Source organism: Heloderma suspectum, chromosome 9 (assembly GCF_057233095.1).
Source record: "Heloderma suspectum isolate Gila_16-S chromosome 9, 16-S_ref, whole genome shotgun sequence".
In the NCBI taxonomy this organism is placed as follows: Eukaryota; Metazoa; Chordata; class Lepidosauria; order Squamata; family Helodermatidae; genus Heloderma; species Heloderma suspectum.
The window spans coordinates 28,032,982-28,060,783 of record NC_139466.1 but is presented as its reverse complement, the minus strand read 5'-3'; the positions used below and the strand labels follow the sequence as shown (position 1 = coordinate 28,060,783).

The window sequence follows — 27,802 nt, the reverse complement described above, 5'->3', positions numbered from 1 at the left end:
CAGTGTGTGTGTGTGTGTCTGCCTCTGTTTGACACTGTCATTCTATCTGTGTAGCAAATGAGATAGTCCTGATCATGTGCTGCTTATTATTTTTGCAATTGGAAATGGGTGTGTGGATGTGGGTTGAAGGAGTGAACTCTTCATAAAGCCCTCCCCAGAAGTTTAAATGGTTTATCTCACCACATGCGCACAAAAACCTGAGACCAAAACGAGCATTCTCTCTTTGGTCTAGCAACTCCCATGCTGAGCAAAAAAAAGGCATTTCTGCCAGCTATACAGCTGCCAACAGCAGGAGCCACAGAAATGCCAATTTTAATCAGAGCTGATTCTATCAAAACCATGCGCAACAATTAAAAAAAAACCCTGATTTATGTAGAAGGCAAGAGATGTTTCCTGACAACATGAACATTAATTGTCTCATTGATTGCTTCTTTATGTATATGTATACACCCAGCTGGTTCCAGGCTTTTGGAAGGGCCTGGGCAAGAGACCATTAAAGGACCCCGGCAAATAACTGGCAACATGTGAACCCTTCCCCGAGAAAGAGAGAGTCCTTCCCCAGGCCCAAGCCCTCTCTGTCAGAATTTGCTTTGAACAGGCCTAGTGTAACCACTTACAAACTGCCCCCAAAGAGGAAATATGTAACTCCACAAAAAAGAGGGCACTCATTTGCATAAAATTTGCATATGTGTACACACACACACACACACATATATATATATGCGCTAATATAGAAATTATTATTATACAGTACATTTCACCACAGTGCAGAAGACTGTGACCGGATGACCTATTTACTTGCCTTTTCAGTCTGCTGCCCAGGTAGGGATGGACGGACTCGCCAGAGTCTGTGCTCGGTGGGCACTAGCACAGCCACCGCTGCTGCTCGCCTGCACGAGCCAGGCTGCGTGAACCCCTGGAGGGCTCGGAGAGTTGTCTGCGAGTGTATCGCAGCTGCCGACTCCTCCATGCATGCCACCATCACTTACGCAAGATGGGGCTCTATGTTTTTGTATATTTACTGTTGCACACAAAGGTGGCTTTAAAGAGCCATTGCCATAACATGAGAGGCCTCTAATGTTGTGGAAATGGCTCTTTACAGCTGCCGTAGTGCAGAACAGCAAATATATGAAAATATAGAGCCCCATCTTGCATAAAAAATGGCGGCTTGAAAGGAGGATGGGCGGCTGCTGGGCATGAGGGGACAGGTCCAGTAGGTCCTGGATGCTTGTGTGGCTTGGTGGGCTGGAGGGCAGCTCACTGAGCTGGATTCAGGGGGACAAGCAGAGGGGAGTCTGAGAGACTCCCAGACCGGTCAGATGTTCACTCCAGCCCTATGCCCAGGTGCTTAATTGTTTGTGGGCAACAGTTCTTAGGAGAGGTGTATGTTTAATCCAGAATAGGAGAGGACAACTTTTTCAGTAGAGGACTCCTTCAAATAGAGGACTGTCCTCTGTAAAAGTAGACACTTGGCCACCATTGGAACCATTTCCATTTATATAGCACTTTTTCCAATTAAGTGTTCAAAAAGCATCACGTACATTATTGTGTTGATCCTTACGTCAATCCTTTCAACTCTTACCAGTGGAGGCTGGTAGCTCCAATTTCAGTGGGGCTGTGATTCCTTTCTGGGTTTTAATCAGAGCCAGCCTGGCCAGAACTCTAAAGGAGCCATCCAAGATGCTGAACCCTATCTCCAAACGGGGTTCAGTTCCTTGGATAGACCCTTTAGAGTTCTGGCTGGTTCTCACTGAGGCCTATAATAGAATCACAGCCCCACCGAAATCAGAGTCACCACTGACCTTGGCATCTCCAGTCTTCAAGGTAAGTTTAGAGGAGTCATTGAAAATGGGATTTGAACATGCTGTGAACCTGAAAAGTTGAAAAACAGGATAAAAATCTAATCAACACCACAGCAGTTCCAACTCCCAGATCTGCTGGTTGGTGGTGGTTAGGTAAGGGAGGACAACACACACACACACACACCCTGCTGGAGAACAGCTGTACCAGGAAAGGAGGCTACATCTGCCCCAGAGGTCCCAGCTGAGCATGGGCTCAATAAGTCTCCTTGATGCCCCTTTAGTCCAGAGTGGGGAACAGGTAGCCCCACAGATATTTGTGGGACTGCAGTTCCCAACAGCCCTGCCCAGCATAGCCCATGGTGAAGGCCATTGGGGGTTGCAGTCCAACAACATCTGGAGAGGCACAAGTTCCTCATCCTTGCTTTAGAATGGTTGTAGGGAGCCTGTTCTAGCCCAAGGACAGAATTCCATTTCAGAGAATCTCTTGGGGACCATATTCTAGTGGTGGCTGGAACTGAAGGCAAAAGGGCCATGGCCAAAAATACCGGCATATTTTAGCGCAAAACTCTCACTGCTAGTAAGGATTTCAACCTTTTAGAGTACGGGAAAAACTGCATGAAAGCCGGGGAACCACCAAACTATTATGGGGAGGGGAAGGGAGTGTGGCCCTCTGGGGACCCAAGGAAGGCCAGATTTGCAAAGTTGAGGCTCTGCACCCCTCAACCTGCTTTTGACCATTCTCTAGCATTATTTCCAGACAGCAGCAGACATCCTATGTGAGCATACTTGCGCATAACCCTTTCATGATATGGGTTCAGAAAGCAGGACCATTGCTGACCAGTAGCGTTTTGGCAGGTAAACTTCATAATGAAATTGCAACGGCTGCAGGTGAGTGTCCCATTATTTTGGAACCATTAAAAAGATCTGGCTCACTCCTTCGTGTAGCAATTTGCCAAATAAGCATTAATTAACATTGTAATTGTGCTGCCATGTTGCTTCCAACCCAACACAAATGAGTGCCCAGAAAGAAAATGCCAGGCCTAACGTATTTCCCCATTCTAATTTTAAAATGACAGTCATTTAAATGGATTTAAAAATAAAAACAAAAACCCTCATTTAGCATTTTGGGATTTTGACATGGAGATGTGAGGACCATCATATGTGTTTGTTTACTTTGGATAATATATGCAGCTTGCAGAAATTCAGCTTTTCTAAGCATATAACGTGGGCTCCTTTGGGGAGTTGATTCTTTTTGGGCAGGCAACTAGGGACAGGCAAACAAGCAATGTTTGAGATCACTAGGATTTTGCAAACATGATCTTGCCACTTGTCTCATGCCCAATCCCTTTTCAGGCTTGCAATCACTGCCCGCTCTGCGCAAACAAGAAAATTGCACAAATTAGCAGCGATTGAACTTGAAATTTGTGCAGAACATGAAATTTGTGCAGAACATGAAATTTGTGCAAATCTCTCCAAATTTGCACAATTTTCCTAATTTGTGTAACTTTCCTCCATAGACTAAAGTGGGCTTTCAGGCTGCAGGACAGATTTGCACAAAATCGAACTAGGAAAGTTGCATAAATCGAATACAAGCACATGTCCAGCAATTTGCTAGGGGTGAACGAAAGTCACTTACCTTTTCTCGCAGCTTTTTCGCGGTGGGGGGGAGCGCTTCGCTGCTCCCCCCGCGAAGTTCAGGCCGGGGGGGGAGGCTTCCCGCCTCGCCCGGCCGAAATTCAGGCCGGGGGGGGAGGCTTCCCGCCTCGCCCGGCCGCGAACACGAAAGTAAAAAAAAAAAAGTCCCCTGATAGGCTACGTGACGATTCACGTAGCCTATCACGGCTAGATCTGGAAAGTCAGCCGTGATAGGCTACGTGAATCGTCACGAAGCCTATCACGGGTGACTTTAAAAAAAAAAAAAAAGCGCGTACGCGAATGGCGGCCCCCATAGGGAGCCGCCATTCGCGTTCCTTATTTAGTTGCTGTAGTCTACGTCAATGTTTACGTAGACTACGGCGAAAATAAGGGCAATGCAAATAGCGTTGCCCTTATTTTCGCCGTAGTCTATGTAAACATTGACGTAGACTACAGCGACCAAATAAGGAAGGGGAATGGCGGCTCCCTATGGGGGCCGCCATTATCCGTACACACTTTTTTTTTTTTTTTGAAGTCACCCGTGATAGGCTACGTGACGATTCACATAGCCTATCACGGCTGACTTTGCAAATCTTGCCGTGATAGGCTACGTGAATCGTCACGTAGCCTATCAGGGGACGTTTGTTTTTTTTTTCTTTCATTGCAATGGCGGGGGCGGCAGCCGGTCGAAAGACCGGCTGCCGCTCCCGCCCCGCTCGAACACCGGACGAACCGCCAGCCGGACCCGCCGCCGGGAGGGACATTCAGGGAAGGTAAGTCCCGTCCCGGGGGGGGGGGGCGGAGGATTTCTCCCCGAAACTTGTTCAGGGGGCCGAACACGTTGGCGCTCGGCCCCCCGAAGTTTCGGGGAGAAATTCTCCGCCATCCCTACAATTTGCGAACATTTTTGGTGGGACACGTGCTCACGTTTGTGGCTTTGAACAGGGTATGCTTGTATATTTTGTGAGCAGAAATGAAATTCTCGAACATCCCTACAAGAGGCAGCTTTTCTCCGAACCAATGGCAGTGAGAAAGTGAAAACGGGCCTTCCACCTCTCCAAAGGTGTACCATCATTTAATTCTTTATAAAAGCTTTCACCAGTTAGTGCTCTTTCTTGTATGTCTCTGTGTATCTGCTGTATATTTGACAATAAAATCCTTTTTTTTACATTTAACCAGTAGCAGAGTTGTTCCATTCTCATTATATATTAATGAACTCTATCACCCAGATTAGACATTAAAGTTAACTTGCCTTTTAGTTCAGACATGTAGGGATATTTAAAACTTAGGGTGCAATCCTATGCATGTTTAGACAGAAAAACTTCCTCCAATACCCAGCATGAATGCTGGGAGTTGTAGGACCCTTTTCTGTCTAAATATGCATAGTATTGCACCGTTAGTATTTTAGTTGGTTGCTGCTTGGTATAATCCCAGGAGCTGCAACCTTGTCTTGTTAAAACTGGCGCTGAGATAAAAGTGCTCAAAAAAGAACTGTTGGCTCAAGAATCCAGGGTGGGTTGTGAGTTAAGGGGATTTCAGAGGAACTACAGTAAAGGAGCAGCAAAACTCCATAAAACATTTTGGGAGCTTACTTTGTTACCATGCTCTGTTGCTGTTGTTTTTTAAATGTTGCCTCCAACCAACTTCTTAAGTGGCTAGTAGCCACCATCCCCCCCCCCATGCCCTTGTTGTATCATCATTCCAAACATTTTGGGCAAAAAGTAGGGGCTTCCAGTAGGGGCTGCCATTTTTTTTGCAGCAGTAGCTCCTTTTTTCTCCAGAAGGCCTAAAATTGATGCTTCACTTGGGACATTTTGGGGAAAAAGAAGCAGTGACCACTACATACCTTAGGGATTTTTGCTGCTGCTTCAACCGTAGCAAAAAGAAAATGTAAGAAGAGACCCGCTCTCACTTGCCAATAGTGAGCTCCCAGGAATGTTTTAAAGAAATCGCACCACCCCTTCAAAAAATGGCGAACCCCCGCTTTTGTATTGGGGGGGCGGGATTTGGCTCAGCATTAGGTAAAACCTCACACACATTTTTTTTCATATCTAGAGGCATAAAACAGTCCAGAATTGCATCCTTGCATACAAGCCGTACAACCACACCAAGCTTCCATATTGGTTCATCTCTCCCAAGGCACTCTACTCTTGAGTCAGGGGTGTCGAACCTCTTTCAGCCTCAGAGTCAAATTCCATTTTGGAGAAACTCTCGGGGGGGGGGAGGTGCATTCCAGTCGTGGATGGGCCCGCAGGCAAAAGCGGGGAGACCAAAAGTACCAGCATATCTTAGTTTAGACACTTACTGCCGGGAAACCACCAAATGTTCAATTGTTGGGTGGGGTCAGGGGAAGGTGTTTGGTGATCTAGAGAAAAACCTCTGGATTGGGAGGTGGATTGGGACCCCATGACAGCTATATTTGCCCCCCCAGCCTGAGGTTCCGTTCTCCTGACTTAGGCATTGCTCTTTCCCAGTTCTACTGCAGATCATTTTCTTTCTTTTTTTTAATAAAGATCTCAGGGGTTGAAGCATGGATGTTCTGCTTGTTTCTGGTGTGTCTAATCTTGGAGACTAATCTGTTGAAATTTCCTGATCTCCACAGTACAGGCAGGTGAATTAGGGTTAGGCATATACAAAACCTACCAGAAGAATTACAATTTCCCATTGTGGTTCCCCGTTTTGAGTTGAAAATCATATCTGATCATTTGAATTTTAGCTCATTAAGGTTGTATGCTTGCATTCAATAACACTGGTAACATTGTTAGTTGTCATTTCTGTCCAGCAACTGGCAATATTTTTCATGTAGGCAGATTTTATACGTGATTGCACTGCATTATGGATTTTGTTATTTTCAGGTTGCATAAAACAGTTCTTCTCATGCATGCATGTTTGTATTTGTCATAAGGTTAGTGTATTCTAAGCATGCATAGGGTTTGATAGAGAATGGTTGAAAGAAACAGTGGGTAGAGAGCAAGAAAAGGCATAACAGTTGTTCACGCAAGAGTGTGGTCCATGGGCGGTATATCAAAAGCAGGCTGGGTTTTGGAAAGACTGGGAGATTTTTTTAGATCAGGATTTGGCAATGACATATCTAGAATATTTTTTTTTGTCCAATTCCCAGTTTTGCAACATTTCTCTATTTAGTGAACACGTTACAGTCATAGCAACTTTCAGGACAGTTTACCATAAAAACGAGGATTAAAATAATCCATAACTAAACATAGATCTAAAAACCGATAGGTGAAAAGACTAACCAAATAGCAGCAAGGCACTCAAAGCAGAGTATCAGACCTCTACAGAACAACAGAATATATTAATGAATCGAATGGCTGAAGGCAATGGGAAAGAAAGACTCTTTTTGCATACTGTCTGTAAGCCAGGGATGGACAGCTTCTGACTCGGCAGATGCGTCATCCAAAAACTGCCATCGTCCCTCACCATTGGCTATACAGGCCAGGGCTGATGGGAGTTGTAGGCCAAAACATCTGGAGGGCCACAAGTTACCTACCCCTCCTGCAAGCCTTCCTCCAATAAGATTCCTTTGGATCTCACCAAATGTCCTTCTTACCTGGGGGTGAGCAACATGTGGTACCACTAACAGCAAAGAAAATGGTGGCTTGCCACAGAATTTTGGCAGAAAAACACTATGGAGGCTCCAAAGGGACACATTTAGCTTGGTAGCAAGCTAAATTTGTCCTGTTCAAGCCTCCATAGTGGCTTGCTGCTGAAACTCTGTAGCAAACCATTCGGGGGCAGGGGGTTACCACCACCATGCCACTGGGAGTGTGGCCCACAGGGTGGGGTCCGGGTGTGGAAAGTAGCCCCTGGACCCCCTGAAGTTTCCCAAACCTGATCTAGTCCAGATGTTGTTGGACTACAACTTCCTTCAGCCCTAGTCAGCATAGCCAGCAGGGAGGACGGATGAAAATTGCAGTCTGACAACATTTAGAAGGCCACAAGTTGCCCACCTCTGACATAGCCTTCCCCATTCTGCAGCCCTCGAGATGTGTTGGACTACAACCCCATCATTCCCTGCTGGGGTGGTGGCTGAGGATGATGGGAGTTGCAGTCCAATACATCTGAGGATTCCAGATCAGGGAAGGCTGTACTGCAGTGTTGCATACAAAATGGCCCATTAAATTATGACTAGTGATATACAGATTTTGGAAAATCCATTCCATTTGTGTTTCGCAGATTGTCAGATGCCTTTTGTTCCTCATTGACAGAATCAGATTTTTTTCCAATTTCCTGAATTTGTGCAAATTCGCACCTGCACAAATGTGCAAATCCTCCCAAAATGTACAAATCCCCCCCCCCCCGCAAATGTGCATTTTCATGCTCTAGCCTATAGGGGAAATGCACATTTTCAACAGGTTTTTTTTATTTTACATATTTTTCTATGACTAAAATTGCATTAAAAAGTTTTTTTATTAAAAAAAAAAAAAAGCTGTCTGTAAGTCCATGGAATCTGTGCAACTTGGGAAAAGCCAGTCTGCTGCGGAGTTTATGCGTTGAATTTCTAGAAATCCAAACTCACTTGATTCCGTTGTGGATTTCTCCAACATCCCTGCTTACAACCCTCTTGTTTTATTTTTGTGGTCAAGGTAGAGGTGCCACACACATTTGTCCTGATCAGGAGATCTGTGAGGCTCCCAAAACATACATGCCTCTCTTGCTGAAAGGACAAGTGAGGGTGGAGCAACCCCCCCCCCATTTGAAATGAACAGAAAAGCTGTTTACCAGTTATGTGTTTATTGGGCCTCCTACATCCAAAACAGATAATGGCAACTGTATGGCAGAGAGACGGAGTATGCATTGTGCAAAGGTATAGTCCAGATAGCTGTGGAATTGGATGCAATTACCTTAAAATACCACCGTCTTCAGTGAGCTTAATTGTATGCATGTGATACCTTCTAATTCAATTAAGACTAACTATTCCACATTAAGCTTTCTGTTAAAATCCATGCAGTGTACTATAAAAAAGTCATTAATTTGGTAATATCAATTTAACTAGTTTTAGCTCATTAACCTTGACACTGACGGTGCAAGAGAGAAGAACCTTTTTCAATATATATTGTTTTTTTCTTCTCAGTACAATACCAAGGAGCTCTAAAGACCACTTGAAAGTCCGTGTCCATTATCTTGGGCCATCGGTTACACAAATCTGCCTGTGCTTTGAAATTATAAATAGGAGAGCACTTATTTTCAAGTCACCTTCAAGGGCCTGCTATTTCAACAGCTTGTTTTCCATAGATTTTTTTTTTGGGGGGGGGGTTGTCTTTGGTCCTAGGACTTCTGCAGATATATTTTGTTCTTTATTTGTATTGCCTACTCTGTATTTAGAAAACTCAGAGCAGCTAGCAGGGGCTTTGCTGATATAGCCCAACATTGGGAGGGGGGGATTTTTATTTTTATTTTTGCATTTTCTAAATCGATTTAATTCCAAGTAACAAATACGAATACACCACACGTGAGTCCATTTCTTTACAGTCTTTCTGATCACTCAGGATCTCTGTTTGGTACAACCAAGATTACCTGATAAAGTGACCTCTAATAGATCACGCCAAAGAGTTCCATGTGTCTTAGGAGGCTGTTGTGTATTCTTCTCAATATTAGTGAATTCAATAAATGGATACCATATTCCATTAAAAGTGTCACGTTCTACTTGGCCTCTTTGTACCTGAAGATTTTTAGTGAGTTTCTCCATTAGCGCAACCAGGGATGTTGCGAAAATCCATGCGGGGGGGTGGACTCTGATGGACTTCCCCTTGCCTGCCCTCACGGACCCCGCTCGCGAAACCACGAGGTGCTTGTGGACCCTCTTGGTGAGTGCCCGGCAGCTGCCTGTCCTCCTTAGCAAGTCGCTATTGTATGCAACAGAATTGGTATTGTTGTATCATTGGCAGCCATAAAGGGCCCATTTATGCAACGTTACGGGAGTGAATGGAGCATTCATGCCTGATGTTGCATAAATGGGCCCTTTACAGCCTCCAATTACGCAACGTTACCTACCCAGAAACACCCCAGCTGCCAATGTTGTGTGCAGTGGTGGCTTGTTCGGAGGACTGGTGGCCCCATGGCTTCGTCAGGTGCTTGCCGAGCCATGACAAAGCTCATGAAGCAGTGCCAGTAGGGGTGGGTGGCAGTAGCGGCTCAGCAAGAGCCCAACAAAGCTGGGTAAGGATGAGTCCAGCCATTCCTAAGTGCAACATCAGTGTGGTGTAGCGGCGAGAGTGTTGGACTGGGAGCTGGGAGATCTGGGTTCTAGTCCCCACTCGGCCATGGAAGCTTACTGGGTGACTTTGGGCCAGTCACAGACTCTCAGCCCAACCCACCTCACAGGGTTGTTGTTGTGAGGATAAAATGGAGAAGAGGAGGATTATGTATGCCGCCTTGGGTTCCTTAAGGAGGAAAAAAGGCAGGATATAAATGTAATAAATAAAATAATAACAACAACAACAACAACAACGTCCCAAATGTTCTGTTTCCATATGGTAAGGGAAAGTTCATGTGTCCATTTCCAGTGTGCAGCTATGACCAACCTGGCTGCTGTCCAGAGAAAAGTCTCAACATCTGGACTATTCATGTGTTATTTAGATTTATGCCCCACCTTTCAAATGTATTATCAGGGTGGCTTATGGCAAAACATGAAAAATCATCATGAAAGAAAAACACACTCGAATAAGCTTTAGAAAGCAACTCTGTAAAATGGGTGCACAATCCCTGGCCTGTGGTCCTGATCCACACGCTTGGCTTCCCAGTGGAGCCTCATTGGGTTCTTCCAGGAAGCAGATTTGACCACCAAGCCCCATTCTCCAGAGGACTCCCAGAAGGAATCATAGAATCATAGAATAGTAGGGTTGGAAGAAGCCTATAAGACCATTGAGTCCAACCCCCTGCTCAATGCAGGAATCCAAGTCAGATCATCCCTGACAGATGGCTGTCCGGCCTCATCTTGAATGCCTCCAGTGTGGGAGAGCCCACCACCTCCCTAGGTAATTGGTTCCATTGTCGTATTGCTCTAACAGTCAAGAAGTTTCTCCTGATGTTCAGCCAGAATCTGGCTTCCTGTCACTTGAGCCCATTATTCTGTGTCCTGCACTCTGGGATGATCGAGAAGAGATCCTGGCCTTCCTCTCTGTGACAACCTTTCAAGTACTTGGAGAGCGCTATCATATCTCCCCTCAGTCTTCTCTTCTCAAGGCTAAACATGCCCAGTTCTTTCAGTCTCTCCTCACAGGGAATCCCTGCCATTATCTCTAATCTAAGATCAAAGGCAAGAGCGGGGAAGCAGGCAGCGGAGACGCTGCCAGTGACAGGAAGAGCAAGTGCTCTTCCCGGCACCAGCAGAGTAGCTTCACATAGTGTGCAGCATCCACAGGGATGTGATGTCAGGGACGAGGCCACACCCACTGTTGGCATCCGGCCCAGGATGGGCCTAAAAATGGTTCTGCACTCCTGCTATAAAAGCAGCATCCAAATAAAACACATCAACAAAAGTTTAAAAGCCTCCATTTTCACCTGATGCTGGAAAGAGTGGGTGCCAAGCAAGCTTCTTTGGGGGGAGTGTTCCAAAACCAGGGAGCCACCACTGAAAAGGCTCTCTCCTTGATAGCCTCCTATTGCACCTCAGATGGTGAGAAAACCAAGAGAAGGAAGATCTCATAGTATGGATAGGCACATTTGGACAGGTGATCATTCAAGTACCCTTGACCCAAGCCATGATTGGCTTTAAAGGTCAGCACCACTTTGAATTGGCCCAGAAACAGACTGGGAGCCAGCACCATTGGCAAAGCACTGCTATAATAGGCTCATAAAACCTTTCAAGGAACTGATGATTGTTTATAAATATTTTGAATGGGGATAAGCGAGGTCTAAGTCAAAGTCCCCCATGGTATCCATTTATCCTGCACATTTCACATACAAAACATTTTGGAAATAGTGGGGGCATGGAACATGAGTCATATAGCGCTGTTGATTCACAGCTCAGAGCAAATGAAATAAAGGTCACATTTACCCTCACAAGACTCATTAGTCTAATTACACACACAACTAGACATTTTGAAATGTAATGATAGGGGGAAAAGTGCAAGAGTAAGAAGGCACGGCTTTACACAGGGACTGACCAAAACTCATATTTGACCACACACTAGGTTGAGATATAACCTAATATTTTGGACACATAACTTTACACGAAAAAAATAAAAGCTTTGTTCATCATTAAGCATTTTCCTGTATGCAAAAATATAATGCGATGCAGTGAACATCCAGCTGTTGTCCCTCAGCAAAAAAGAGGCGTTGAACAGAAGACATATCCATTAAGTCCAGGCACCTTCAGATGTGTTGTTCTCATGCAATATAAGCTTGACTGTGCTGTCACTTCTGCATTAGGTTGACACCTTGCAATCACTGTGTCAGGACGAGGGCTCCTGAGAAAAGTTCACCAAGGATCTTCATATGTGATCTAGTTGCATGTCTGAAGCTACATGTGTTCAAGTTCCCTTCTTCCCTTTCTAGTTCGAGAAAGGCAACATTTGCTTCTGGACCATTTCGAACCATGGTTTTCACCAGTTCTGGTTTGGAGGCAAACCATGGTTTCTGCAAACCTATTTGGGTATTACAGCACCCAGGAAGGGAGATGGAAAATCAGAGTGCGTAGAGGAGAAGGGGGAATGCTTGAACTGGACATTCATTTCTGATATTCCAAAGCATGCTTTTGGAGGGTCATCTGAAGTGAGCCACTAACCGTGATCACAAGTAGAGAAGAAGTCGATAAAATAATATGCAGTCCACAAAAGGCCCTGTGATGTCTTGCTCTTTAAGAAAGTAGTAATTTTATTACACGGGGATGTCAAGAATGAACATCAACTTTCTTCCCAAAATGAAGAGCTTGGGGGAAGTGAGCATTTGTCATTATGTTTAATTTGCACATACCTCACCAAAGGAAAGGCCAAGGGAGCTGGGCCGAGAACACAGCTGTACAGGCGCCTCAACTAATTGCCTCTCCATCCTCAACCTCATTTATCTTCATTTCTTCCCAATTATACCACATTATCAATAGTCTCTGTTGCATCACAGTCTTAATCCCCTTTATTCAGGCAGCATTAGATAGTGGCAGATGACTTCTTGGAGGTAGTCACAGTAAACAGCGAGGAAATGCCACCTCTGGCAGATGGCATTGCTTCGCAAGAAATGGGACAAACCATTTGGAAATGTGTTGCCGGGTGCTGGTATGAGAACGCAAGCTGTCAATATTTTTATAAATGATCATCAAGGTGCTGCTTGCTTAGCACCAGAATGCAATGCAGCCAAGATGCTTAGGAAAGTTTGGAAATGGTTCTGATGTAGATAGCGACTGCAATTCAGAGAGCCTTTTTAGAAGGGTATCTGGGTTGAATCATAGAATAGTAGGGTTGGAAGGGTCCTATAAGACCATCAAGTCCAACCCCGATGATTCATAAACCTCTTGGTTTGAGGCTAGTATCTCATCCAATGGCTTACACTCCAACTGCCCCTATTCATCAGAGTCTGTTCCTAATTTTCTGGTACCTGTTCCTGGTAAATTCCTGCTCCTATGATGGATGATATCCAACTGTGTCATCCTGTTTACGCAAATGACATTGCACTAGCAGAAACTAGGTTCTGAACTATGGGCAGGAGAAGGATCCAACAAAAGTTACATGGGCGTGATGATTGTGCAACGCCTTGTGCAATGCCTTGTGGAAAGCATTGTGCAACTCATTGCACATTCCACTTGGGTTGTGCACCTACTTGCACCTGTGTGCAACACATTGTGCAACTGCTTTGCATCTGTTGTGCTACTTGTTGTGCAACCAGTAGCACAATTGCTTGCACAACCAGTTGCATAAGGGTAATGGGCAACCACTTGAGCAATGGAAAGATTCAGCAGAGCTCCGCTAGCACTATTTGGGTTTGCGGAATGTCACCGCTGGATACTGCCTTCTGTCCCCATTTTGGTGGTTCGTGCTAAAAGTTGCCTTTGGGGCCAAATTTGTGAGCTGCTAAAGCTGTTTACGTTCTTTCAGATTTAGCTTTCTCCCCAAGCTCTATAGAAGTTAAATCTCTGTGTGGAGAATGGAGGTGTTGCCTCTCTAGCACACACAGAATCATAGAATCATAGAATAGTAGGGTTGGAAGGGGCCTACAAGGCCATCGAGTCCAACCCCCTGCTCAATGCAGGAATCCAAGTCAGAGCATCCCTGACAAATAGCTGTCCAGCCTCGTCTTGAAGGCCTCCAGTGTGGGAGAGCCCACCACCTCCCCAGGTAATTGGTTCCATTGTCCCACATGTACATATAATGCATTCGTATGAACACTAAGATACCATGCAGTGTGCAGCCTGACAGTTCTCACACTGGTCGCATTCACATGGAATAGTAAGCCAGGATTTGGGTGAACCCTGGGTTGCTGTGAACGAGTTGCATGCTAGTGCATACAGCCATTACCTCCGGCTAATGCAAGCAGCTCAGCAAACCAGACACGGTTTCCTCACTCAGTGTATCATTCTCATCTTGGATCCTGGCCTGTTGTTCCCAAACAAACCAGGATTTGTAAGCCAAGGACAAACCCTGGCTTATTGTCCCCACTTCTAAAAGGGGCAGCAAACCAGGATTGTGGCTTTGGACAACACCTAAGCCAACCATTTCTGGCATCTTTAGCCACTCATGCTATACAGCTAAAATGTTTGCCACACGTTAGGAAAGGTAGCACCAATTCCAAGAGGTCGCCAGCATGGTTAACGAGCAGTGTCAAGGAAGCTATTCGAGAAAAGAAGGCTTCCATCAGAAAATGGAAGTCTTGCCCAAGTGAGGAAAACAAAAGGGAGCACAAGCTTGCACAAAGGCAATGCAAGCAGACAATAAGTGATGCAAAAAAGCATTTTGAAGAGCATATCACTAACACCATCAAGGCCAACAATAAAGAATTCTTTAAATAGATCAGAAGCAGAAAACCAGCTAGGTAGGCAGTTGGACCACTGAGTGACAATGGAGTTAAAGGAGTACTGAAGGAGGACGAGGAGATTGCAGAGAAGCTGAATGAATTCTTTTCATCCATCTTTACTGCAGAAGATATAGGACAGGTACCTGTGCCTAAACGGATGTTTTCAGGAAGGGGGTCAGAGGCAAACAGTGGTGACAAAAGATGAAGTTCTCAACCTTATTGATAAATTGAAAGCAAATAAATCACCGGGCCCAGATGGTATCCATCTTAGAGTTCACAAAGAACTCAGATATGAAATTGCTGATCTTAGGGACATGCTGATATGTAACATGTCCCTAAGATCAGCCTCTATACCAGAGGACTGGAAGATGGCCAATGTAACACCAATTTTTAAAAAGGGATCCAGGGTGGATCTGGGAAATTACAGGCCAGTTAGCTTAACATCTGTTCCAGGTAAATTGGTTGAAGGCATTATCAAATTAGTAAGTAAAATTAGTAAGGACAAGCCCTGCTGAAAAAGAATCAACATGGCTTTCGCAGAGGTAAGTCCTGTCTCACTAACCTTTTAGAGTTCTTTGAGAGTGTCAAAAAACATGTAGACAGGGGTGATCTGGTAGACGTTGTTTACTTGGACTTCCAAAAGGCTTTTGACAAAGTCCCACCATGATTGCTAAGTTTGCTCAGGAGTCTTTGGTGAGGGACTTTGTCCACAGCTGGTTGGCCACTGCATGAACAGAATGCTGGACTAGATGGACCCCTGGTCTGATCCAGCTGTGCTCTTCTTATGCCAGCAGGAGGAACCAAGTAGGGGTGAATGGGCTGCATGCACCAACATGCAGCTTGATCTGGTAAGCTAGGACTACTTTATTTAGTTGTTTATTACAAAATATTTTGAGACTGCCCTTCATCCTCACTGATACAAGGGCAGTACACATCAATCATGAATAGAAGAGATCATAACACCAGCACTGTGTGGCTGCAGAGGTCTATTTTGATCTGTTGCCAACATACAATGAGCAACAATATGTTCCTGAACCCCACTCCCAAGTATATGTTTAGCTAAAAGAACTGTCACCCTCATCTGGGCTTTTAAATCTGTAGAGGGCAGGTCTATTGCAGAGGAAGTGAACACAGCATACAAGAGATATGGTAGAACTGCCATCCCTAACCTGGCGCCCTCCAAATTTCGTCAGACTACAACTCCCATCAGCACCACCAGCATGACCTGTTGGCATGGATGATGGGAGTTGTAGTCCAACACCTCTGGAGGGCACCAAGTTGAGGAATGCTGGAGCAGAGCTTTTAGCAATGTGTAATGGTGTGTAGGAGAGATGTTTAGGTAGCGAACCTTGGTATTAGAACTAGGGTGTTGTAAACCTGCCCCTATTTTCATTTGTGAAATATTGGAGGCTGGTGAAATGAACTACTTCAGGTTACGGATGTCGCAGGCGTTCAACTGGGTCCAGGAGTCTGTGCCCCCCCCCGTGCCTGTGACCCCCGGACTGCACCCTCTGAGACACTGTCCTCGCTCGCCCCCCACTCACACCCTCCTGGACTCACTGCAATCTGTCCGGTGAGCACCTACCATTTTCCCGCCTTTGTTGTCTGCGCAAAAAGGAAGCTTTAAAAATGCACATATTAAGTATGTGCAGTTTGGGGTCAGGAAAGCTTAATGTGCTCAATATTAGTGGTATAATGCCTCTAATACTGTGCATATTAAGCTTCCCTGGCCCCAAACTGCACATATTTAAATGTGCACAGTTTTTTAAACTTCCTTTTTGCGCAGACAACAAAGGCAGGAAAATGGTGGGCTCTCACCGGATGGACTGTGGTGAGTCCGGGCAACTTGCTAAGCTTGTGGGCGGCCCGAGCATGGGTCCAGGGGGGCGAGCAGGGGCTGCATTTCTGCGGGTGCCCAGAGAACCCAAGCTGGCATGGGTCCTCACATCCCTACTTAAGGTTTTTATGTGCTCTGGCCCCAGAGACCTATTTAGGCACCGTACGGAAGGACCCCTCAGAGTGAGCTACTGATGGGTGATATCGTCTGCCCTGCTGCAATGGAGGGCAGGGGAGAAGAAGAGGCAACAGCAGGCCCTCCTGTTTCCAGTGGTTCATCATCTCTCATCAGGCCTGTAGATGCACCAGTGGTTTGACTCGGTCCAAGTCAGACTGCGCTTGCAGAGAATACAAATCTGTGGCAAGGTTGTAGACACTGTGGAAGTCAGTAGGGATATATGAGAATTTTGGGTTTGGTCACAAAACATGCGAGCATGCCCCATTTGAAGCCCCAAACTCTATCGCAAGCACATGTCCACCACAAATGTTAGCAAATTGTGACATGTGCTCACATTCAATTTGCTCAACTTTCCCAGTTCGATTTTGCTCAAATCAGCCCCACGTTAGTCTGTGGAGGAAGGTTGCGCAAATTAGGAAAGTTGCAGGAGTTGGGCATGAGTCATGAGATGGGCGAGGAGATGATGTTTGGAGAACCCTAGCCATCTCAGACATTGCTCATTTGCCCGTCAGTAATACATCCCTCTCCACATGTATAAATTGTAAAAGGAGGAAGCGACATATTATATATATATATATATATATATATATATATATACACACACACACACACACACACACACACACACAATATTGAACATGTGCACGTGCATGGAACCATGCCCCCCTCTGTCATGAGAAGGTCTAAAAATGTTTTCCATTGTGACAAATACCGGAAAAGTAGCCATGTTAGTGTGCAGCAACAGAAACACCAATGGGGGTGTGTGTGGTACCTTGAAGACCACCGTGCCGATTGGATCTTGCATTTATTTGGTTGGATCCTGCCTTTATTTGTGCTCTTCACAGTAGAGATTAACGAACTCACCCCCAGTTTTGCTGGGTGCTCACTGAGCTGCCACCACCGCCCACCCCTGGTTGCCATGCCGCGCAAGCCCTTCGAGCCCCCAACAAGAGGTGCAGGGCCACCCATGCTCTTAGCAAGCCACCATTTTGCATAGAACTGGTGGTTGGGGTTTTCTGGATAGGTAATGTTACATCAGTGGAGGCTGTAAAGGGGCCATTTATGCAAAATTACAGGTGTAAATGGGCCATTCACAGCTGTTATGTTGTGGAAAAGGCTCCTTTATGGCTGCCGTTTTTGTAACATTACATATCCCCCCCCCCAAATGTATGCAAAATGGCAGCTCACAAAGGAGATGGGCAGCTGCCAGACAGTCACAGACTGCACGGGCGCTCGGCGAATGGGTCTGGTAAGTGGAGGAAGCTTGGCGAATGGGGTCCGGGAGGCCAAGCAAGGGGGCGGGGAGTCCGTTGGACTCTACCCATTCTCGTACTCCCACAACTTCCCTACTGCATAGTCCTGGGGGCAGCAAAATGGCAGACAGAGCAGCACCAAGGAGCTGGGGTGGAGGAGCGCTAGTGAGTTTTGTCCCTTCTTCTTGGGATTTACCCCCAGCCTCCAAAATGCAAAAGAGGGGTCTCGGTGATAGAGCTTGGCTGGCTGGCTGGCGAAACCCCATGGGCCAGAGGTTCCCTGTACCTGGTGTAGATAAGGTAGATGGATCAGTGGTCTGTCTCTTTATACAGCAGTTTCCTATGCTTCTGGTTAAACCAGCCCTTGATTCAGAACCATGAGGAAAGGGAAAGGGCAAAGCTCAGTGGCAGAGCTATGTCTGTAATCCACTCCAAGAACATTAGTGACTGGGCGGATAGAACGGTATCATTTCATCCATTTCTTACATTTTTATACTGCCCAATAGCCAGGCCAAAGCTCTCTGGGTGATTTAGAAAGATTAAAGACCACTGAAAATACATTTTAAGTAGTATAAAATCTATTTACATATAAACAGACAGCAGGCACACAGGCGCACATGTATCTCAACGATTTTAAACAATCAACAATAAGAAAAATTCAGGACCTGATTAAAACCTCATCATATGCTGCCAAATGCACAAGAGAAGAGGAAGGTCTTAACCTGGCACTGAGAACATAATGATGTTATCATTTTAATAAAATAAATAATAAACATGACAGCCAGTGTAGCATAGCAGTTGGAGTGTTGGACTAGGACTCAGGAGATCTGAGTTCTAGTCCCCACTTGGCCATCAAGCTCACTGGGTGACTTTGGGCCAATCACTGACTCCCAGCCTAACCGACCTCACAGGGTTGTTGTGAGGATAAATTGGAGAGGAGGAGGAGCAAGTAAGCTGCCTTGGGTCCCTTGCAAGTGGGAAAAAGACGGGACATAAATGTAAGAAATAATAATAAAAAAACCCGGGAAAAAATTTTTGGTGCTTGGCAGGCTTCCCCAAGGACATTGCTCCATAATTGGGGAGCCATCAACAGAAATGTAATAAATAAAATGATAAAAGAAATAGAGCCTGTGCTTTTAATGCAGGCAGTCTCTGGTCCATTTGCTGGCATCTCCAGGGAGGGATGAAAGCCACCTCTCTGTCTAATGACCAGGACAATACTGAGCTGGATAGACCGATGGCTGGATGGTCCTATTTTCGTTTGCAGCAGCACAGCATGGCGGCTCAGTCTCTAGAATAGGGATGGGTAATGCGTGGCATTCCAGATGTAGTTGGGCTGCAACTCCTATCAGCCCTAGCCAACGTAGCCAATGGTGAGGCATGATGGGAGTTGCAGCCCAGCAACATCTGGTGGGTGACATGTGACCATCCCAGCTGTAGAATGATAGGTATCCAATATTCTGATGTGCCTGCAGGTTCCACCCTCCAATTTCTCTCACTATGGAGTCAATATCACTTTCACTGTCAGCAAAAGAGTTTTCACAAAGTTTGAAAAAGATCTTCTGGGTGCCTTTCTTCCCCTCCCTCCCCTCCCCATGACTTTTTTATTATATAATTATCAATAGATTACCACACCTAAGTTGTGACAGACATATTTTTTAAGTATGACTGACTGATGAACCGACTGGGAATTGCTGAATTAATGGGCATATTTCAAAGCTTTGGCAGGGCTGAACAGTAATTACATCTGCTGAACCACTTGATAACTTTTTGGAAGTAGACCAGTAAGGCCATTGCTGGAGTTCTCCTATTTTTAATATTTTAACATAACCAGTTTTATAGCTTACTTCGAGCACATAGTACAGAACACCCAAAACGCAGCTGTACAAACCAGTGCATGAAATGTCGAAATGCCTTTTGTAAGCCATTCATTTATCATTTTAGATTATTACAAGCCTGGTTCTTTGGGGAACTGCCCTGTCCAATATATTTCCAGTCTTCTCTTTCCTCTCCAACTTGAAAAAGTGAATCCATTATCTTCTCGCTTTTATCACCTCGAATTTCCAGGCACCACTGTTATTGATTTATTTATTTAAGAGTATTTATTAGTGCCATTATTATCCCACAATTTTTTGGACCATTCCCATTCAATTTGATAGAAAAGAAACTGCTTTTGAAAAGAAATTCACTGGTGAAGAAAATTTTGGGGAAATTCTCATGGGCTGGGGTTGGGTTTCCTGTGCTTACCTTACTTAGGTGGTGGCCGAGGTGTGTGTGTAAGTGTCCTACTGTTCGTTGCACACTCATCTCTCTGGCAGCCTGTAGCCTCCTCAGCTTCCCACACTTCAGTTCAGGCGCAGGGGAAGACATCATGAGGTAATTTCTCCCATAGGGCTTTTTCAAATCAGGAAGTGCAGGCAGCCTGGGAGGCAAGGGAGAGATGTGTAAGAGAAAGAAAACACAGACCCAGCAGCCTTGACCATCTCGCAGTGATTAGGTAAGCTCAAAAACAACACTAAACTACACCATAAACCACCCTGAGAATGAGGCAGAACAACGGAAGCCTCTTTCATGGGAGAAGAAAACTTTCAGGAAATCAGAGGACAGATTTAGTCATAGCACTAGTTCCCCCTCTTCCCCAGATCTAGGCACAAGACTGCCTCCTTCACACCTGGATTGTGGTGAATGAAAAATGGGGGGAAATGCCAACACAGTTGATGCTGTTTCCACTTGTAGCGGCAGCACAAACAACTCAAAAACCCTTAGGAAAAAAAGAAGGAAGTTGTGCTACAACCTCTGCCAATGGTGAGCCCTACCATAGGGAAGTATGAAAGTCACTTGCCTTTCGTGGATTATGTTGATGGTGGGGGGGAGGCGCTCTGTCCCTCTCCCCAGAATCCTGGACGGGGGGGGGGAGGCACTCCATTCCTCCCCCCTGGAATCCTGGCCGGCTGGCTGTGCTCTGCAGGGATTCTGCGGAGCCGCCGGCCAGCTCTGCCAGCAGCCGGACATCCAGCCACTGGCTAGCAGGGACGCAAATGGCGGTGGCCATAGCCGCCGCCATTTGCGTCCCTGCAGTCAGCCATGATAGGCTACGTAAATGTTTACATAGCCTATCACGTCTGACTTAAAAAAAATTAAAAAAACCCGCGCGTACCCAAATGGCGGCAGCCGTGGCCGCCGCCATTTGCGTACGCGCGGGTTTTTTTTTTTTTTTAAAGTCAGACGTGATAGGCTACGTAAACATTTACGTAACCTATCACAGGTCTTTTTTTAAACCTAGTCGTGATAGGCTACGCAAATCTTTACGTAGCCTATCACGTCTTTTTTTTTTTTTTAACTGGAAATGACAGCGGTGGCAGCCGGTCGGAAGACCGGCTGCCACCGCCGCCGAACTGGAGCCGCCGCCACAGCCACCAGGAAGATCCGCCCCAAGTAAGTCTCGTCCCGGGGGGGGCAGGTGGGGGCAGACCGTTCCGCCACTGATTTTGGGGAGCCGAGTGCACTGGCATTCGGCCTCCCCGAGATCCGTGGCGGAATTCTCTGACATCCCTACCTGTGAGAAACTGTGGAGAATGTCTCCTGGCCTTGGAGAAATCTGGTGACATTTCTCTGCCCATGAATAGGATGGAGAATTTCAAGAGACCATTTGCACACAGCTGTGGTATTTATAAACCACTGGCATCTAAAGGTTGCAAAGCAGTGTACACAAATCATAGATATGGTGGCCATGTATCCTCTTTTACAGAGGACAATCCTCTGTTTGAAGGGCTGCCAGAGCACCGTCCCTGTCTGAAGGCATCCTCTGCTTGAAGGGCTGGCCTGCGCAATTCTGGTTTAAAGATAAAGACCCATGAGAAATGTTGCCCATCTACAGTTAGCACCCGCAGAACAGACTGAAGCAGCAGGCACACAGGGCAAACGGCTACAGTCCTCCACACTATCATGAAATGTACTTCATTTTGCTTTAAATTGTAATACTTCTTTCTAAATTTGCATCTATCCATATAAATTAGCATATGCAAATGCCATGCAAATCACCGTCCACTTTTTGTAGTGATACATTTCCTCTTTGTTGCCCATTTGTAACCGGCCACCCTGACCATTGTTGGTTCCTCTTTTATGCTGCAATCCTAGGCATCTTTACTCGGAGGTAAGGCCCATTGTGTTCAATGGTGCTTTACCCCATAGCAAGCATGTTTGGGATTGTGGCCTAACCGTACATGCTTTTGAATGTTTATTGAGAAGGAAATCCCACTACATCTGCAAGGAAGCACTTCTTTGCATGATGCGTGGTTAAACACTGGAATTTGCTACCGCAAGATGTAGTGATGACCACTGATAGATTAAAATAAGTTGTCCTGGGAGTGGAGAGCAGAGGGGAAGCACAGTCTGGGTTTGGCCATCAGCCAGAGGATCTAGGGCAACTGGGAGTCTGCACCCGCTGCTCCCAGGAATGACAGCAAGCCGGGCGGGGCGGGGGGGGACCAACTTGGCCTATCCATTGGCCGGAAAAGGAGGAATTGCACAGATCTCACTTCCCCCTTTCTGCTAGGAAGAACACTCAGCTCTAGCTGACATCTGGACTGCAAGGTAAGGAGGAATCCCTTACTTCTGCATCCTTCTGTTCCTTTGGCCCATAGTTGGCCAAAGGAACAGTAGCCACAAATTGCCATTCAAGTAGGAGCACCAGCGAGGGAACACCAGCATGTCCTGAAGCGCACTTAAATCCCCACTTATAGCTCACCACCTTGTTCTGGCCTTGAAAATCTGTTTTCCTCCTTCCTCTTTTTCCCTTCCACTCTTTTCCCTTTCCTTGTGTGTCTTCTCGTTTTAGTTTGTAAGCCTGATGGCAGAGCCTGTCTCTCTCCTTTTTTTTTTTTTTATTGATGTGTGCTGCTTCGGGAGACAACAGTTGTCTGAGAAGTGGGATGAAAATTCATTAAGTAAATAACAGAACAAATATAATAAACTCAGAAATACAACATAACTAAAAGCAGCAAAACACGCACATGCACACACACATTACAAAGCAGCTGTTAAAACAATGGGGTACCTTCCCACAGAAACAACAATTCAATAGTGCATGTTAAAAACAGATCAGTGCAGGAGGGTAATAACCATTCATGCCTGCAAAGCCCTTTTAAACAAGAAAGTCTTCCAGCAGAAGGCCATTAAGGAGAAGACAAGACGAGTCACCCCTCTCAGTTAGACGCAGACTCCAGAGCTATCGGGGCCCAACTCTAAATGGGTCTAGAGTAGACCCACCGTTTTTGAGCACATGGTTCAAAAATAGGGCTCCATCATCCCTACAGATGGACAAATCTGTCAATTTCAGTTTCTTTCAGTTTCTTGTTTTCCCAATCTTGAGTTTTCTTCATCTCGAACTTTGAGAAATTATCCAATATTAAGTTTTGTTCATCCCAAACGTGATTTTTTTAAAAAAAAAATGCATGAAAATGTGTAAGCGTACGTGCAAATTTCTCATAACACATGCATTTTTGCGTAATGCTCATATTTTTTGCAAGCAACTTTCCTAATAGAATGCATTTTAATGCTATTTTTCTTAATGTACACATTTCTTGTATGGATTTTTTTAAAATTGGAGAACTGCATTGCAAAATGTGGAGAAGTGCAAATTTCAGAAGATGTTTTGTTCGTACAGTAGCTCGAACTACAAATTAGGTACATTCACATTAAAATACGAACTAAACGAATGTCTTCCCCATCCCTAACCATAACTAATAATATACCCAGTTCTGCTGCCTCAAGCAGAGTTGGATTTTGCTACGTGTAGAAAATATGAAACTTAAGCAAAATTCCATATGTTTGCTTCTTTTGAAAATATGTATGTATGTATGTATGTATATGTAATTTTGCTTAACTAACTGAGTTTCCAGATTAACTAAGAACACGTTTTGGCTTCTGCCTTCATCAGCTCTTAAAATATAAATGCTATTTCCAAGGTGGCAGTTACAGAGCTGTGGAGATGGATTGTTCAAATCAAATGCAGGTGTTAAGCAATGTTTGTACTGTCCTCCAGGTTGGGGCCATGTGGTGCCAATGTGTCAAGGGTGTATATCCAGAAGTTCTCCCTCTTAGTCAATGTTGTTGGATCTGCTGGCATATCTGTAGCTGTTACAGATCAGTCAAACAAGGTATGGCCCTCAGTGCTTTGCAATGGGTTGCTCCACTTTTTTTAGTCGAGATTGCCGATTCGTCATTTCTGAAGCATGTGTGTAGGTCAGTAGTAGTTTTTCCTGTGTACTGGATATGACATCCGGGGGGGGGGGGGGTGCATTCAGTTACATAACTTATATTCCAGGACCTACAGTTGATATTCTGTTTGATGTAATATGTTTGTCCCGTCCTTGTGCTTTTGATAGTAGTTGTCTCCATGCGGTACGTGCAGGTGATACAGTGTTTGGAATGGCAAGGATGAGATCCAGGATTGCTGATAGGTGGCTTAAGCATTGCTCTCACTAGTAGTTTGTGTGAATTAGGAGGCTGGTGAAATACTGTAACAGGAGGTTTGTTGAAGGCTTTAGCAAGATGTTCAGAGTTTATTAGTAATGGATAACTCTGCCTAATTGCAAGGTGATAGTTAGGAGATGCTGGATGGAAATCTCCTACAAATGGAATACATTGTTCTTTGTTTTTTGAAACCACATTTTAATGGAGGAGGTTTTCTCTAGACATGATGGAGGCTCGGTGGATGTTGCAATCAATTACATATGGAGGATATTCTCTGAGATGAAGGTGCTTTTTAAGTTCGCTGAACCTTCTTTGGTATTTGTCTTTGTTGTTGCAAATGTGTTTGATTCTGAGAGCTAAGCTATAAACATTTTTTTTCTTTATATGTTTAATATGACAGGATTTCCAGTTCAGATAGGTGTGGGCATCAGTGCATTTGTTGTAGAGATCAATGGCTATTTTGTTGTTTTCCATGGTGAGAAGGGCATCAAGGAAAGGGATGTGTGGGTAGTGCTATTGAATGTAGTATTCAGTAGTGCTATTGAATGTAAACTTAATAGTTGGATGAATGGAGTTAATGTAATTTTTAAGTTGTTCTAAGCTCTCTCTGCCATTTGTCCAAACCAAAAAGATGTCATCAATGAATCACCACCATATAAATGGTTTGTTAATGGCCTTTTTGAGGATGTCTTGTTCTAGTTTGCCCATAAATAGATTTGCATAAGATGGAGCCATGCGAATTCCCATATCCGTGCCTTGTAGTTGTAGGTTGTGTTCTCCATTGAATGTAAAGTTGTCGCAACTCAGGACTAGTGTTGCCAAATTTGTGATAACCTCTGTTGGAGGAGGATTGTTAGAATTTCTGGTGTTAAGGAACTCATTGAAAGCCTGAATACCATCATGATGTGGTATATTGGTGTAAAGAGATGTGACATCTAAGGCAGCTGGTATAGCATTGCTGTGGAATTGATATTGCTTGTTTAGAAACTCAGTGTTAAGTAAGAAGTCATTGGTGTCTTTGATATATGATGGGAGGTTTTGCACCATGTTTTGTGAGTTTAAGTCAATGTATAGTGAAATCCTTTCAGTAGCTGTGTTGTTGCCTGAGACAATGGGGAGTTCAGGAATGTTAGCTCTGTGGATTTTTGGTATCATGTAAAATCTTCCAGGGGTGGGATTAGGGTTAACAAGGAGATCAGCAGTCTCCTCTTTTAGAAGTTCTCTGCTTTTAAGGTTTTGTATAGTTGCAATTTTATGATTATAGGGGCCGCGGTGGCTTAGTGGTTAAGACGCTGAACTGCAGACTGGAAGGTCGGCAGGTCAGCAGCTCGAGACCCGAGTGCTGCGTGACGGAGTGAGCTCCCGTCTTCAGTCCCAGCTTCTGCCAACCTAGCAGTTCGAAAGCAAGAAATTGCAAGTAGATAAATAGGTACCGCCTCGGCGGGAAAGGTGACAGCGTTCCGTGCACCTCGGTGTTCAGTCATGCCGGCCACATGACCATGGAAGCGTCTTCGGACAGCGCTGGCTCTTCGGCTTAGAAACGGGGATGAGCACCGCACCCTAGAGTCGGACACGACTGGTTGGGGACACCTTTACCTTTACCTTTTTAATTTTATGATTATTAAGATCAATGGTAATGTCTTTGTCAAGAAGTCTTTATGTTTGTTCATCCTTTAGTCGTCTTTGACCTTCTGCTATGTAGTCTACAGCGTTAAGTACCACTGGCACTACAGCACCACCCTTATCCACAGACTTGATGACAATAACCCTTCTTATCTGGGGGTTTCTTAGGGCTATTCTTTCTTCTTTTGAAAGGTTATCATAAGTAGGAATTGATGTGTGGTTGTTAAAAATTCCATTCAGGGGAAAGGTTTCTAGGTGTCCAAATTCCAGGGGGCAGAAACTGTAGCAAAGGATCCTTATTGTAGAGGTCTATGTTGTTCTTAGAGTTCTTTAATGAGCTTCCGTCGTGCATTAAAAATGTGGTTGTTCAGGCAGGCATTTGGGGTGGGTTAGGGTATTTTAGAAAATGTTTTTACTGTAGAATTTTATTGTTTTAAATTTTTTTATTGTATGTTGTACATCGCCCAGAGTGGCTGGGTTACCAGCCAGATGGGCGACTAATAAATTTAATAATAATAATAATAATAGAGTCATCCTAAAACAATTCAGCCAATCTGCAGGTATAAACAGGGGGAAAAAACTCTGCAAAGCACTGACCACCCATCTTTGGACCATTGGAAATCCTAAAACACATGCACACACACTAGCTTCTGAGAATTCACCAGGCATGGACATTGAAGGAATTATTGCTTTCAACAAGGGAATTCAATTCCCCACCCCCACCCCACACCATCAGAAACATATAGCAACAAATCATATGTCAAACGCAGATAGATGTAGTGGACAGTGTGAATTTCATTTAAACAGACCACACAATTTTAAAAATAGATAGACAGAATCTGAAACCAAAGAAGAAAATGCTGCTGGTTGATTGAACTTAGATTAGTTTTTGAAAACTTTTTTTTTCCACCCCTATCCACCAAAGACTATGAAACAAATTTGCATTTTATTAAGTTGCCTTCCTCTTACAGCTTCTAGTTTAAAAAAAAACATTGACTGAACACTACAGTGTGAGCACATGATGTTTTACCCACAGTAGGGATGTTGGAGAAATCTACAACAGATTCAAATGAGTTTGCATTTCTATGATCCTGACCTGCAGATTCTCAGTGGACCAGCTTTTTCTCCACAAGTCCATGGACTTGTGGACTGGTTTTTCACTTGGATGGGTGGGATTTTGCATTAACTAATGCACATTAGCACATTAGCGCATTTGCACAAGTGCACAGTAGCACTAATGCACACTTGCACTTATGCGAATAAGTGCAAGTAGAACAAAATTCTGGTTTTAAAAATGCAATTCTGTCAATGAGCAAATGATGGGACAAAAGATGCCTGACAGTCCACAAAACACAGATGAAATGGATTTAACAAAATCCATGCATCCCTAATCTAGGATTCCTTTTCAGAAGGTTCAGAAGATTCCCCTCCCTATACAGAAGAATCCCCTCTTGCATCCCCTCTTGTCAGTGCAAGAGTGTTTTTCACTCGCCACCCCATCACCCCCGTTGCATGACATCTGCTTTGAAAAGCTCTAGGACCAAATGTTCTAGGAGCTATCCAAGGTGCTTCCGCACCTTGGATAGCTCTTTCAGAGATCTGACTGGTTCTGACTGAAACCCAGAGCGGATACCCTGCCCCACCGAAATCAGAGCCACCAGCCTCCACTGGCCACACCTACTAGCCCCACCCATGACATCACCACACCCTACTGCCAACTGCCTCCAGTCCTCTGCACGGGGAAGCCAAAGATACAAAAAGGGACACCTGCATGTGTATGAGTGCCTCTTTTGAGACCTTCGGCTGTCTGCACAGAATTCTGGAGGCCCATGGGGCACGAGCGGAGCATGATGATGTTAGGGGTTGGGCTGGTGGCATAATTCCACTCCCTCCTCCACATATTTGCTCTATGTGTGGTGGAGAAGGTCTGAAAAGATCTGAAGTTGTTCAGCTAATGGGAGAATACTCCCAAGGGGATATTTGCATCTTCATCTCCTCTGAAAAAAATTATGTAGGGATGTACGAATCCCTTACCTGGC

General features: G+C 44.9%; 1 protein-coding gene across 2 annotated transcripts in view; it reads left to right on the top strand.

Moving 5' to 3' along the window:
* DACH2 (dachshund family transcription factor 2) overlaps positions 1 to 27,802 on the top strand; it is a 502,690-nt gene that overhangs the window by 360,450 nt on the left and 114,438 nt on the right. The gene's annotated exons all lie outside the window — the stretch shown is intronic.